The 11,668-nt window shown below is 34.5% G+C and overlaps 1 long non-coding RNA gene across 1 annotated transcript; it reads left to right on the forward strand.

Moving 5' to 3' along the window:
• Positions 1–9,608: 9,608 nt before the first annotated feature.
• Positions 9,609–10,056, forward strand: LOC142219648 (uncharacterized). The gene is made up of 2 exons (XR_012717689.1): positions 9,609–9,799; positions 9,868–10,056. It is a non-coding gene; the product is annotated as an uncharacterized LOC142219648 (long non-coding RNA).
• Positions 10,057–11,668: the final 1,612 nt, after the last annotated feature.

Below are 11,668 nucleotides of genomic sequence, written 5' to 3' on the forward strand. Positions count from 1 at the left end.
TGGCGTTATTTGTTTATTTTTACTAAATTGTTTATATTTCTAACCAATAGTAATTTTTGATAAAAACCGGTTTTTATTCTTATGTTTATTCAAATTTTTATATAAATAGGTTTTGTAATTTAAACTTAAAAAAAAAGTTTTAACATGTTTTATATATTTTTTATTATTTTAACTTTTAAGGAATAGTTAAATAAAATTATATTTTAAAAATTGTTTACGAAAATATCAGGTGCAGTAAAACAAGATCCATTGTTTTTCGGGAATATGGCGTCATGTTTCCAATAGGTGGCTTTATTTGTTTTTACTAAATTTCTTGTTTCATGTTTCCAACAGATGGCGTTATTTGTTTGTTTTTTTACAAAAAATGTTTATATTTCTTACCAATAAAAATTTTTTGCTAAAAACCTGTTTTTATTCTTATGTTGATATGATTTTTTATATTAATATATTTTTCATATTTGTTGTTTTGATCTCAGCTTTAAATTTGACAAGCATTCTTTTCCTCTGTTGGTTAAGCTACTATTGTAGTTTAGTCAACGCAATGGTTTTAAAGCTGAGATCAAAACAACAAATATGATGGAAGTACAAACCAACAATAAAAAACAAAAACGAATAAATATTTTTTTAAAATTTAAACTTTAAACTTTAATTTTTTTACTTTTTTATTTTTTATTACAAAAATTTTAACTTTTAATGAATACTTGAATAAAATTAATTTCTATTTCAAAAATTGTTTACGAAAATATCAGGTGTAGTAAAACTAGTTGTTTTCTAAAAGATGGCTTCAATTTTTCCAATAGGTGGTTTAATTATACCCTCCACCATAGGATGGGGGTATATTAACTTTGTCATTCCGTTTGTAACACATCGAAATATTGCTCTAAGACCCCATAAAGTATATATATTCTGGGTCGTGGTGAAATTCTGAGTCGATCTAAGCATGTCCGTCCGTCCGTCCGTCTGTCCGGCTGTCCGTCCGTCTGTGGAAATCACGCTAACTTCCGAACGAAACAAGCTATCGACTTGAAACTTGGCACAAGTAGTTGTTATTGATGTAGGTCGGATGGTATTGAAAATCGGCCATATCGGACCACGTTTACGTATAGCCCCCATATAAACCGATCCCCAAATTTGGCTTGGGGAGCCTCCCGGAGCAGCAAAATTCATCCGATCCGGTTGAAATTTGGTACCTGATGTTAGTATACGGCCTCTAACAACCATGTAAAAATTGGTCCATATCGGTCTATAATTATATATAGCTCCCATATAAACCGATCCCCAGATTTGACCTCCGGAGCCTCTTGGAGGAGCAAAATTCATCCGATCCGGTTGAAATTTAGTACGTGGTCTTAGTATACGGTCTCTAACACCCATCCAAAAATTGGTCCATGTCGGTCCATAATTATATATAGCCCCCATATAAACCGATCCCCAGATTTGACCTCCGGAGCCTCTTGGAGGGGAAAAATTCATCCGATCCGGTTGAAATGTGGTACCTGATGTTAGTATACGGTCTCTAAAAACCATGCAAAAATTGGTCCATATCGGTCTATAATTATATATAGCCCCCATATAAACCGATCCCCAGATTTGACCTCCGGAGCCTCTTGGAGGGGCAAAATTCATCCGATCCTGTTGAAATTTGGTACCTGATGTTAGTATACGGCCTCTAACAACCATGCAAAAATTGGTCCATATCGGTTCATAATTATATATAGCTCCCATATAAACCGATCCCCAGATTTGAATTCCGGAGCCTCTTGGAGGAGCAAAATTTATCCGATCCAATTGAAATTTAGTACGTGGTGTTAGTATATAGTCTCTAACAACCATGCAAAAATTGGTCCATATCGGTTCATAATTATATATAGCTCCCATATAAACCGATCCCCAGATTTGACCTCAGGAGCCTCTTGGAGGAGCGAAATTCATCCGATCCAGTTGAAATTTGGTACATGGTGTTAGTATATGGTATCTAACAACCATGCAAAAATTGGTCCATATCGGTCCATAATTATATATAGCAAAAGTCTTCCGATGCGGTTGAAATTTGGTACATTTTGTCAATATATGGCCTCTAACAGCCATGTAAAAATTGGTCAATATCGGTCTTTAGTTATATATAGCCGATGACTTATTACACAAAAATTGGTCCATATCGCCAAAAATAATCTACCAAAACTTTATTTCCATAGAAAATTTTGTCAAATTTTATTACTATAGAAAGTTGTGTCAAAATTTCATTTCTATAGAAAGTTTTGTCAAACGTTTATTTCTATAGAAATGTTTGTCAAAATTTTATTTCCATAGAAAGTTTTGTCAAAATTTTATTTTTATAGAAAATTTTGTAAAAAATTTATTTCTGTAGAAAATGTTGTCAACATTTTATTTCTATACAAAATTTTGTCAACATTTTACTTCCATAGAAAATTTTGTCAACATTTTATTTCTATAGAAAATTTTGTCAAGTTTTTATTTCTATAGAAAATTTTGTCAAAATTTTATTTCTATAGAAGATTTTGTCAAGTTTTCATTTCTATAGAAAATTTTGTCAAACTATATTATATACGTATTTAATCGGCCTTTTTTTGTTTAATATATACCCCGTATGGGCTAACTTGCAATTTTGAAGACAGTGTTAAAAAGTTTTACGATACCTTGCCATCGGCAAGTGTTATCGCAACCCAAGTAATTCGATTGTGGATGACAGACTTTAGTAGAAGTTCCTACGCAATCCATGGTGGAGGGTACATAAGATTCGGCCTGGCCGAACTTACGGCCGTATATACTTGTTTTTTTATTAAGTTGTTGCTATAAAATTTTTTGCTAAAAATATTTTGAAAAATAAATTTATTCAAAACAAAAAAAAATAGTTTTTGTCTTTAATCATGAAATTAATTGATCCAATTAATTCTTAATTGAAACGTCTTCAATTGCAGAAATGATAGTATACAGAAAAAATATCACCAACATAAAAAGTTGATTGAAGTTGAAAATTTTTTTAAATTAATAAATTAATTGATACAATTAACCCTTTAATCAAGATAGAAACTTTAAGTTAGGATAGGATAGTTAAGATATAAAGTTAATTAGGTCAATTAATGAAAATTTTAAAAATTTTAATTAAAAATTGATACAATTTACTTTATAATCAAACTCGGAAGATTAAGTCACTTAAAAAAAAACTATCAAAATTTTTTTAATTAAAAATTTATTCCAAATAATCAAAGTATAAAAACTAAGTCAGTTAAGAAAGTAATTGAAAATAGTTAAGTTTTTAATGAAAAAATTTAATTGAGTTTTTCAATTAAATTTTTAATTGATTCAATTAAAAAATTAATTGAAATTTGCTAATGAAATCAATAAATTTTTTAATCAAATATTTTTTTAATTTCCAAACTGTGATTGATATTTCAATTAAAAAATTTTTTGTGTGTACACACAATCACGAAATTAATTCATCCAATTTTTTAATTTTTTAATTGAAATATCTTCAATCACAGAAATGATAGTATCAATTAAAAAATTAATTGAAAGTAAAAAGATTAAAAAATTAGGTCGTGTGGATGACGTCCACCCGGGATCTGACGGTCGCGTTAGAGTTGCTGACGTGAGAACGGCAAACGGTGCTGTAAGACGACCGGTGGTAAAATTGGCCATACTGACCGAATAGTTTTCGATAGTTCGTATAATAAGCGTCATCTTTCTTTTCGCAGTACAATGGAAAATATGAGGGAAATTGTTAAGACTCTCCCTGATTACGAAGATGACGTCCCAATGTCCGATGAGGAAAGAGAGATTATAGTAAGTGATGTTGCACCGGTTCTTCGCGGGCCGTTACCAGTATTGAGCAGGTGCCTGACGTCGGGATGACCCCAGTCGTCGCATCTTCACAAGAGGTAGTACCGACGCAAACATACCGACGTACGGCTCCTGCTGACGTATCCGCAACCAACATTGCCAAATCATCGTCATCCCCTACGGAGACTGCCCAAAAGGATTCAGGTGTGAATAAAAGAGTGCACTCGAATGTCTGTGTTGTGTTGTGTAGCGAAGTCACAACCCTGTAGGAAATGTCAATAGTGAAACAGTACTGACTTGCTATTGACTGTGTCGCCAGTACTACTGACCAAATATACCCCAGACAATGTAAAATTCTATTGACATTTAACATGTACTTGTCATTGAGAATGAACTACTGACTAGGTGGTACTTTTGGAACCATATGGAGACATTGGAACCACTGAATCAGTAGTCCATTGTCACCATGTCAACACTTTTTTACCAAATAAAAAGGCGTAAAATTAGAAATTAAAATTATATTTATTATGTATATTTAATTAAATTAAAGAAAAATTCAGTCTTTTTCATGGGCACTATTTCTTCAAGGCGGAACGTCTAGGCCTTCCTCCTGCAATATACTGAGCAGCTTATCCAAACACTTTCTGGAAGGCGATCTTTCGATGTACCACTGCTTCAGTTTTTCCCTCAAATTCAGAGTTGGAGTGGGCAAATCAGCTAACTCAAAATTTTCAAAAGTTTCAAAATTTTCTTCTTGCAGCACAAAATCACTGAAAGTGCTCTCTAGAAATTAACTCCTCTTCAGCATTTGCTCTATCCTTGTACAATTTTAATTGCTTTTTTACAAGTCCTTTGTATTTTTTTTTTCATTTTTTAATTCACTTATAAAACTCACTTTTCTTTTTAAACTATTGTCCAATTATTGCGATACCACGTGTTTTCACAACCAAAAAAGCGAAACAATGAAAAGGAAGAAGAAGCATTGACTCTCATTTGTCATAAATTTCTCTACACATTAAGCCAGAGACATATTCACCATAATAGTTGACAAAAGTGGTGACATCGAGACACATATCCCCAGACTTCCTACAGGGAAACTACGGTCGTGTCGCAAATTTTTGAACATGCGTTTAGAGTAACGATTGCGCACCGTAGTGTTGCATCGGATATGTTAAAACTGTCTGGGCAGTCACACATGCGATCGACCTGCAATAGTCGCGAAAGGTGCCGCGAATGTGGAGATAGCCACCATACGCTGCTGCATTCGTTTGACCAGCAACAACGTCCTTCCCCCCCATCGTGCACCTTGTCGAAGAGAAAGTCTTAGTCAAGTTCGTCCGTTAATTCGTCCGCGTACTGCATAGGAAATGCAACTCCCATATCTGGACCGATGTTGGTTCTACAACCAACCGTCACGCTTGATCCCACTATTGTCCTCTTGCTTGTCTTGTCCGATCTTCGAATTCCACTCCGAGCTGTCCTCGACCCGTGTGCGGGGTACAGTATGATTTGTAGTAGTCTAGCCCTCAGCCTACGGCTTGTCTCAGCGATGACGTCGCAGGACACATTTTGTCCGCTTATTGCTGTCTCCCGACACAATGCAGAAAATAAATTGTTTTTTTTCTGCCCGGGTAACGGACCTGACCCGTGTTGTTACCCCGTCGTCGTCGGCTTCAGATTCGATACGGGAACACTTCGAGAGTCTCCAGCTGGCCGACCCAATGTTTTACCGTCCTTCCGGGGTGGGGTTGGTCCTAGAGCCCGATATCTACGCATGGGTTATGAAAACACAGATATTTTCGAGTCCTGGGTTCCCATTGGCGCAGCTAACGATGTTCGGCTGGGTAGTGTCAGGTCAATGTCAACCATAAGTGTCGTAGGTCATCCTGGCCAAAAATCGAAACACTGCAGACCCTCCGGGTCAACGGCTCTACGAGCACTTAGTTAAGTTTATGAAGTTTGAAAAGATGAAGATATGGAATAAAATGAAAGAATTGCTCAATTTGAAAATGAAACTGACATCGCATTTCATATTTATTTTGATATTAATTATTATTGTGTGTAATATTCTATGAATTAATGAATTTCAATTACAACATAGCTGGATGTTGCAAGGCGGGCGGAATGTTTAAGTTCAAATTCGTATGGTAAAAATTTATTCGTTAGATGGGGACTTAAAATATTGTAAAATGACAATTTCACCCTCGTTAGAAAATGTAACAGGTTGGCTGATAAGTCCCCGGTCTAACAAAGAAAAACACATTTTTTTTGTCAAAATTCGTTTTTATTATTCAACATAGTTCCCTTCAAGAGCGATACAACGATTATAACGACATTCCAATTTTTTAATACCATTTTGGTAGTACTCCTTCGGTTTTGCCTCAAAATAGGCCTCAGTTTCAGCGATAACCTCTTCATAGCATCCAATTTTTTTCCCTGCGAGCATCCTTTTGAGGTCTGAGAACAAGAAAAAGTCGCTGGGGGCCAGATCTGGAGAAAACGGTGGGTGGGGAAGCAATTCGAAGCCCAATTCATGAATTTTTGCCATCGTTCTCAATGACTTGTGGCACGGTGCGTTGTCTTGGTGGAACAACACTTTTTTCTTCTTCATATGGGGCCGTTTTGCCGCGATTTCGACCTTCAAACGCTCTAATAACGCCATATAATAGTCACTGTTGATGGTTTTTCCCTTCTCAAGATAATCGATAAAAATTATTCCATGCGCATCCCAAAAAACAGAGGCCATTACTTTGCCAGCGGACTTTTGAGTCTTTCCACGCTTTGGAGATGGTTCACCGGTCGCTGTCCACTCAGCCGACTGTCGATTGGACTCAGGAGTGTAGTGATGGAGCCATGTTTCATCCATTGTCACATATCGACGGAAAAACTCGGTTGTATTACGAGTTAACAGCTTCAAACACCGCTCTGAATCATCAACACTTTGTTGTTTTTTGGTCAAATGTGAGCTCGCGCGGCACCCATTTTGCACAGAGCTTCCGCACATTCAAATATTGATGAATGATATGACCAACACGTTCCTTTGATATCTTTAAGGCCTCTGCTATCTCGATCAACTTCATTTTACGGTCATTCAAAATCATTTTGTGGATTTTTTTTGATGTTTTCGTCGGTAACCACCTCTTTCGGGCGTCCACTGCGTTCACCGTCCACCGTGCTCATTTCATCACGCTTGAATTTTGCATACCAATCAATTATTGTTGATTTCCCTGGGGCAGAGTCCGGAAACTCATTATCAAACCAAGTTTTTGCTTCCACCGTATTTTTTCCCTTCAGAAAACAGTATTTTATCAAAACACGAAATTCCTGTTTTTTCATTTTTTTTCACAATAACAAAAGTTGCTTCACAAAAGACGCTCTATCTCACAAACTAATTGACTTACAGATGTCAAATTTTGACGCGAATCATTTGAAGGTTAGTACTATATAAAAATAATAATACTAGCGACGCCATCTATGTGTCAGACCGGGGACTTATCAGCCAACCTGTTATAATAAGCTCTGGATGCAGCCCTGTGCTTTCAGCACAATTCGTTACATTTTTCTAACGAGTCGCCCCATTACCGTCTTTCGGCGTCTAAGCTTTCGTTTTATTGGATTACGTCCTTGTAACAACGATTTTGTGAAAATAGGTAAATATTGTCTCCCAAGAAATTCAATAAAATTACGTTTTATTGAAAGATTATTGAAAAGAAAACTAAATCCTTGTTTTTTATTTATTTTATTTTTCGGTGCTACGCATTCAAATTAATTGATCCGATTAAAAAATTAATTGATACTATTAATTGAATTTTGTTTCAATTAAAAAATTTGTTGAATCAATGAAACTTTTAATAGAATATTTTTTAAGACTCAATTAAGACTTTAATTGGAAAAATTTTCGTAAAATTTTTTTCTGTGTATCAATCACCAATGTCAATTAAAAAATTAATTGATATAATAAATGTTTGTGATTGATTTTTGTTTCAATTAAAAAATTTGTTATATCAATTAATTTTTGAATTGAATATTTTTTAAAACTCAATTAAAAATTTAATTGAAGATATTTTTTTTTTTTTTTATTTGACAACATTTTTAATTTCTCGTTTTGTTTCTCTTCCACTTGAAAATGATGTTGAGTACTTTATCGATAGCCATTTGCAGTGTTAAAAAGTTAAAAGTATTTTGTTTTCTTAAATCCACATCTTATAACACTTGTGTAGGATGTGTTGCCTCCATAGCCGCCATATGCCTATAATTTCAATACAAAGTGACAAACCAACCAGTGTATCCAAAAGTGTCTGCTCCAACCCAAATTCATGCAAATTTCTATCATACTTGGGCCGGTACTGACGATTTACCAAAATCATATGCAAATTATCCTGATGAATATAAATTCAGAAATCGTCAACCAGACGGGAAACTCTGACAGGCAGTTTTCCATAAACCTCTGTATCGAAATGACAACAAAATCTCATATCAAGTGAATGAAGGGGGGTATGAGGAATATAACAGTCGCATGAATGAACAGTCAGTCAGAGTTGTTTCACCCGTTTCCTTTTCATGAATGAATCGATGGCGGTAATTAAAACAAATCGAAGAAATATATTAGAATATTAAATTTTTTGGGCCACAACATTAATGATTTGATTATCACATTATAACACCCATACATTATAGTTCTAACGATTAAAACTAATTAGTAGTATGGTTCAATGGATTTATTCTTAATTGGTTTTGATAAAAAAAAAAAAAAAAAAAAAAAACAAAAACATCGTTTAGCCAAACTAAATATTAAGCCGATCAGAATAATAAAATCATTATATGATAATGTTGATTATTTTATGAAGGTGAGTTGTATTCAATATGGACTATAAGCACAAGTCAAGGTACAGCTATGAAGAAAACTATAGCATAGCAGGTCCAATCAGATTTCTTGGACAATCTTCGATCTATTCTTTTGAAATGTATAGTTTGAAAAATTCACCCAATCACTTCAATTTAAATACGACACTATATCCACACAATTCGAGGTGGTAAAAATAACGCTTTCATAGAAACTGCTCTGGTAATACCACCCTGCCAGCATTTCAAAGTTCAATTTTATTCTCATCGCTACCACAGACTCGTAAGTGACACTACAACAATCGCTGAAAACATAATTATTTCGCTTAAAATCATGAAAGGTATATTGGTGAACAATTTTCGACCTTCCAAATCATCAACCGAATATAGCAGAATGGCAACTTATAAATCCACATAATTCCTTTTTTAAGGCATTATTTTCAATGTGTTTTATTCGTATAAATTTTATACCTGGAATTATTTATAAATTCTTAATCAAATTAATAAACTTCTAAACAATCGTATTTTACTTGACTACAATGATTCTTTTACAACTATCTTAAAATGCACTTTCTCTAATATTTTGATGGGGCTCTTATTGGCGTCGTTCTAAATTTATCTAAAAAGTCACTTTTTTCGTAATGTATACCCTGCCAGCATTTCAAAGTTCCATTTCATCCTCATCGCTACCACAGACTCGTAAATGTCACCACAACCATCGCGAACTGTTCCCCCACCACATATCAAAAAGTACAAGTATTTTGCCATCACTACTGTTAGAAGAGCCATTTTATTTTTTGTGAAACGCCAAGCGCAACCTGCTTGTTATGTTTTATTTAAATAAAAACGAAAATAAAGTTCTGAAGACATAGATGTTACGCTTAAAATTGTGAAAGGTACATGCCCTGCCAGCATTTCAATGTTCCATTTCATCCTCATCGCTACCACAGACTCGTAAGTGACACTGCAACAATCGCCAACTGTGATAGTATTTTGCCATCACTATTCTCATGAAAGTATTTTGCCATCACTATTGTTACAAGAGCCATTTTATATTTTGTGAAACACCAAGCGCAACTGGCTTATTATAATTTATTTCAATGAAAACGAAAATAAAGTGCTGAAAACATAGTTATTACGCTTAAAATTGTGAAAAGTAAATTGGTGAACAATTTTTGACTTTCCAAATGGAATAAAGTGATAGTTTTTCAAATATTTTTCCAGACACGCTGCCTCCATTGGGAATAAAAGTACTGGCTGATAGACGCTACAACATTTAACTTACAACTTGTAACTCAACATCAATCTCTTATTAATGCATAAAAATGTGTTAAATGTGATGTGATAGTCGTATAAATGTTATATTTATGAGAATTTATAAATGTTTCATAAAATTAATAAACATCTAAACAATCGTGTTTTACTTGCCACAATGATTCTTTTACAACTATCTTAAAATGCACTTTGTCTGATTGTTTGAAGGGGCTCTTATTGGCGTCCTTCTAAATGTATCCAGAAGGGCTCCTAATAATTGCACTCATGCGATACTTTTTTGTAGTAACTTGGCGTGGTACAACTTCTCAATAGTGACGGCGCTTTTCCGAGGAGTTTTGGATATCGTATACGACTGTTTTCGACGTAGTGGAGATTCTCAGAAGCGCCCCTAAATTCAAAAAATGTTGGCAGGGTGGTGAACAATTTTCGATTTTCCAAATATAATAAAGTGATCGTTTTTCAAATATTTTTCCAGGCACGCTGTCTCCATCGAAAATAAACAAACTGGCTGATAGACGCTGCAATATGTAACTTGCTACTTAAAACTCAACATCATTCTTTTATTAATGCAAAAAATTATGTTAAATGTGATGAGATAAACCGAAAAATGTTATATTTATAAGAAATTATAAATGTTTAATCAAATCAATAAACATCTACACAATCGTGTTTTACTTGACCACAATGATTCTTCTACAATTACCTTAAAATGCACTTTTTCTGATAGTTTGCAGGGGTTCTTATTGGCGTCCTTCGAAATTGATCTAAATAGGCACCTAATAATTGCACTGATGAGAAACTTTTTCGTAGTAACTTGGCGTGGTACAACTTCTCAATAGTGACGGCGCTTTTCTGACGAGTTTTTGATGTCGTATATGATTGTTTTCGACGTAGTGGGGATTCTCAGAAGCGCCCCCAAATTCAAAAAATGTTGGCAGGGATAAAAGGAAATAATTTGAAGGCAATTAAAAAAATATCTAATATTTTTTTGTAAGGAAATTAATATAACATATTTATTTATTTCAGAACAATAAATTAATTAATATATTTTCTTTAGTGTTTCTTTTTTATTGTTTTTTTTTTTTCATACGTCCCTGCATTAAAACAAACAACCCTGTCTTGCAATCATTATGAAACCATAGATTATATATAGATAGATGCATAAGCGTAGTAAGGCCTCTGGGGGGAGGGCTTAGCCCCTTCCAGAAAAAAATTAGCCCCCCCTAGAATGTGAAAACCTATATATGATTTTCCATTATATATTGTTAATGTAGTATAGATAGGGGGGCTACAGCCCCCCTGGTTAAATATGTCTAGATACGGCAATAGATAGATGATCCATTTCCTGCCAGCATTTCAAAGTTCTAACAGGTTGATAAGTCCCCGGTCTAACAAAGAAAACCACATTTTTATTGTCAAAATTCGTTTTTATTATTCAACATAGTTCCCTTCACGGATGAAAAAGACTGTTTTTCATATGTTTGGCTATAAACATTATATGTTTGGAACCAGGGATCCGGAGCGGTCCATTTTTTTCGCTCTGCTCCGCTCCCGCTCCGGAGAAAAAAAAACCGCTCCGCTCCTCGCTCCGCTCCGAGAAAAAAAAAATCGCTCCGCTCCGCTCCACGCTCCGCTCCGCTCCTCTTCGAGAAAATTATAGTACAAACATTGTATTATTTGTTCAATTGAGTTTTATTTTATTTAGAAAAATCGGGCGGTACATATATGGGAGCTATAGCTAAATCTGAAC

Source organism: Haematobia irritans, chromosome 1 (genome assembly GCF_050003625.1).
Source record: "Haematobia irritans isolate KBUSLIRL chromosome 1, ASM5000362v1, whole genome shotgun sequence".
Classification (NCBI taxonomy): Eukaryota; Metazoa; Arthropoda; class Insecta; order Diptera; family Muscidae; genus Haematobia; species Haematobia irritans.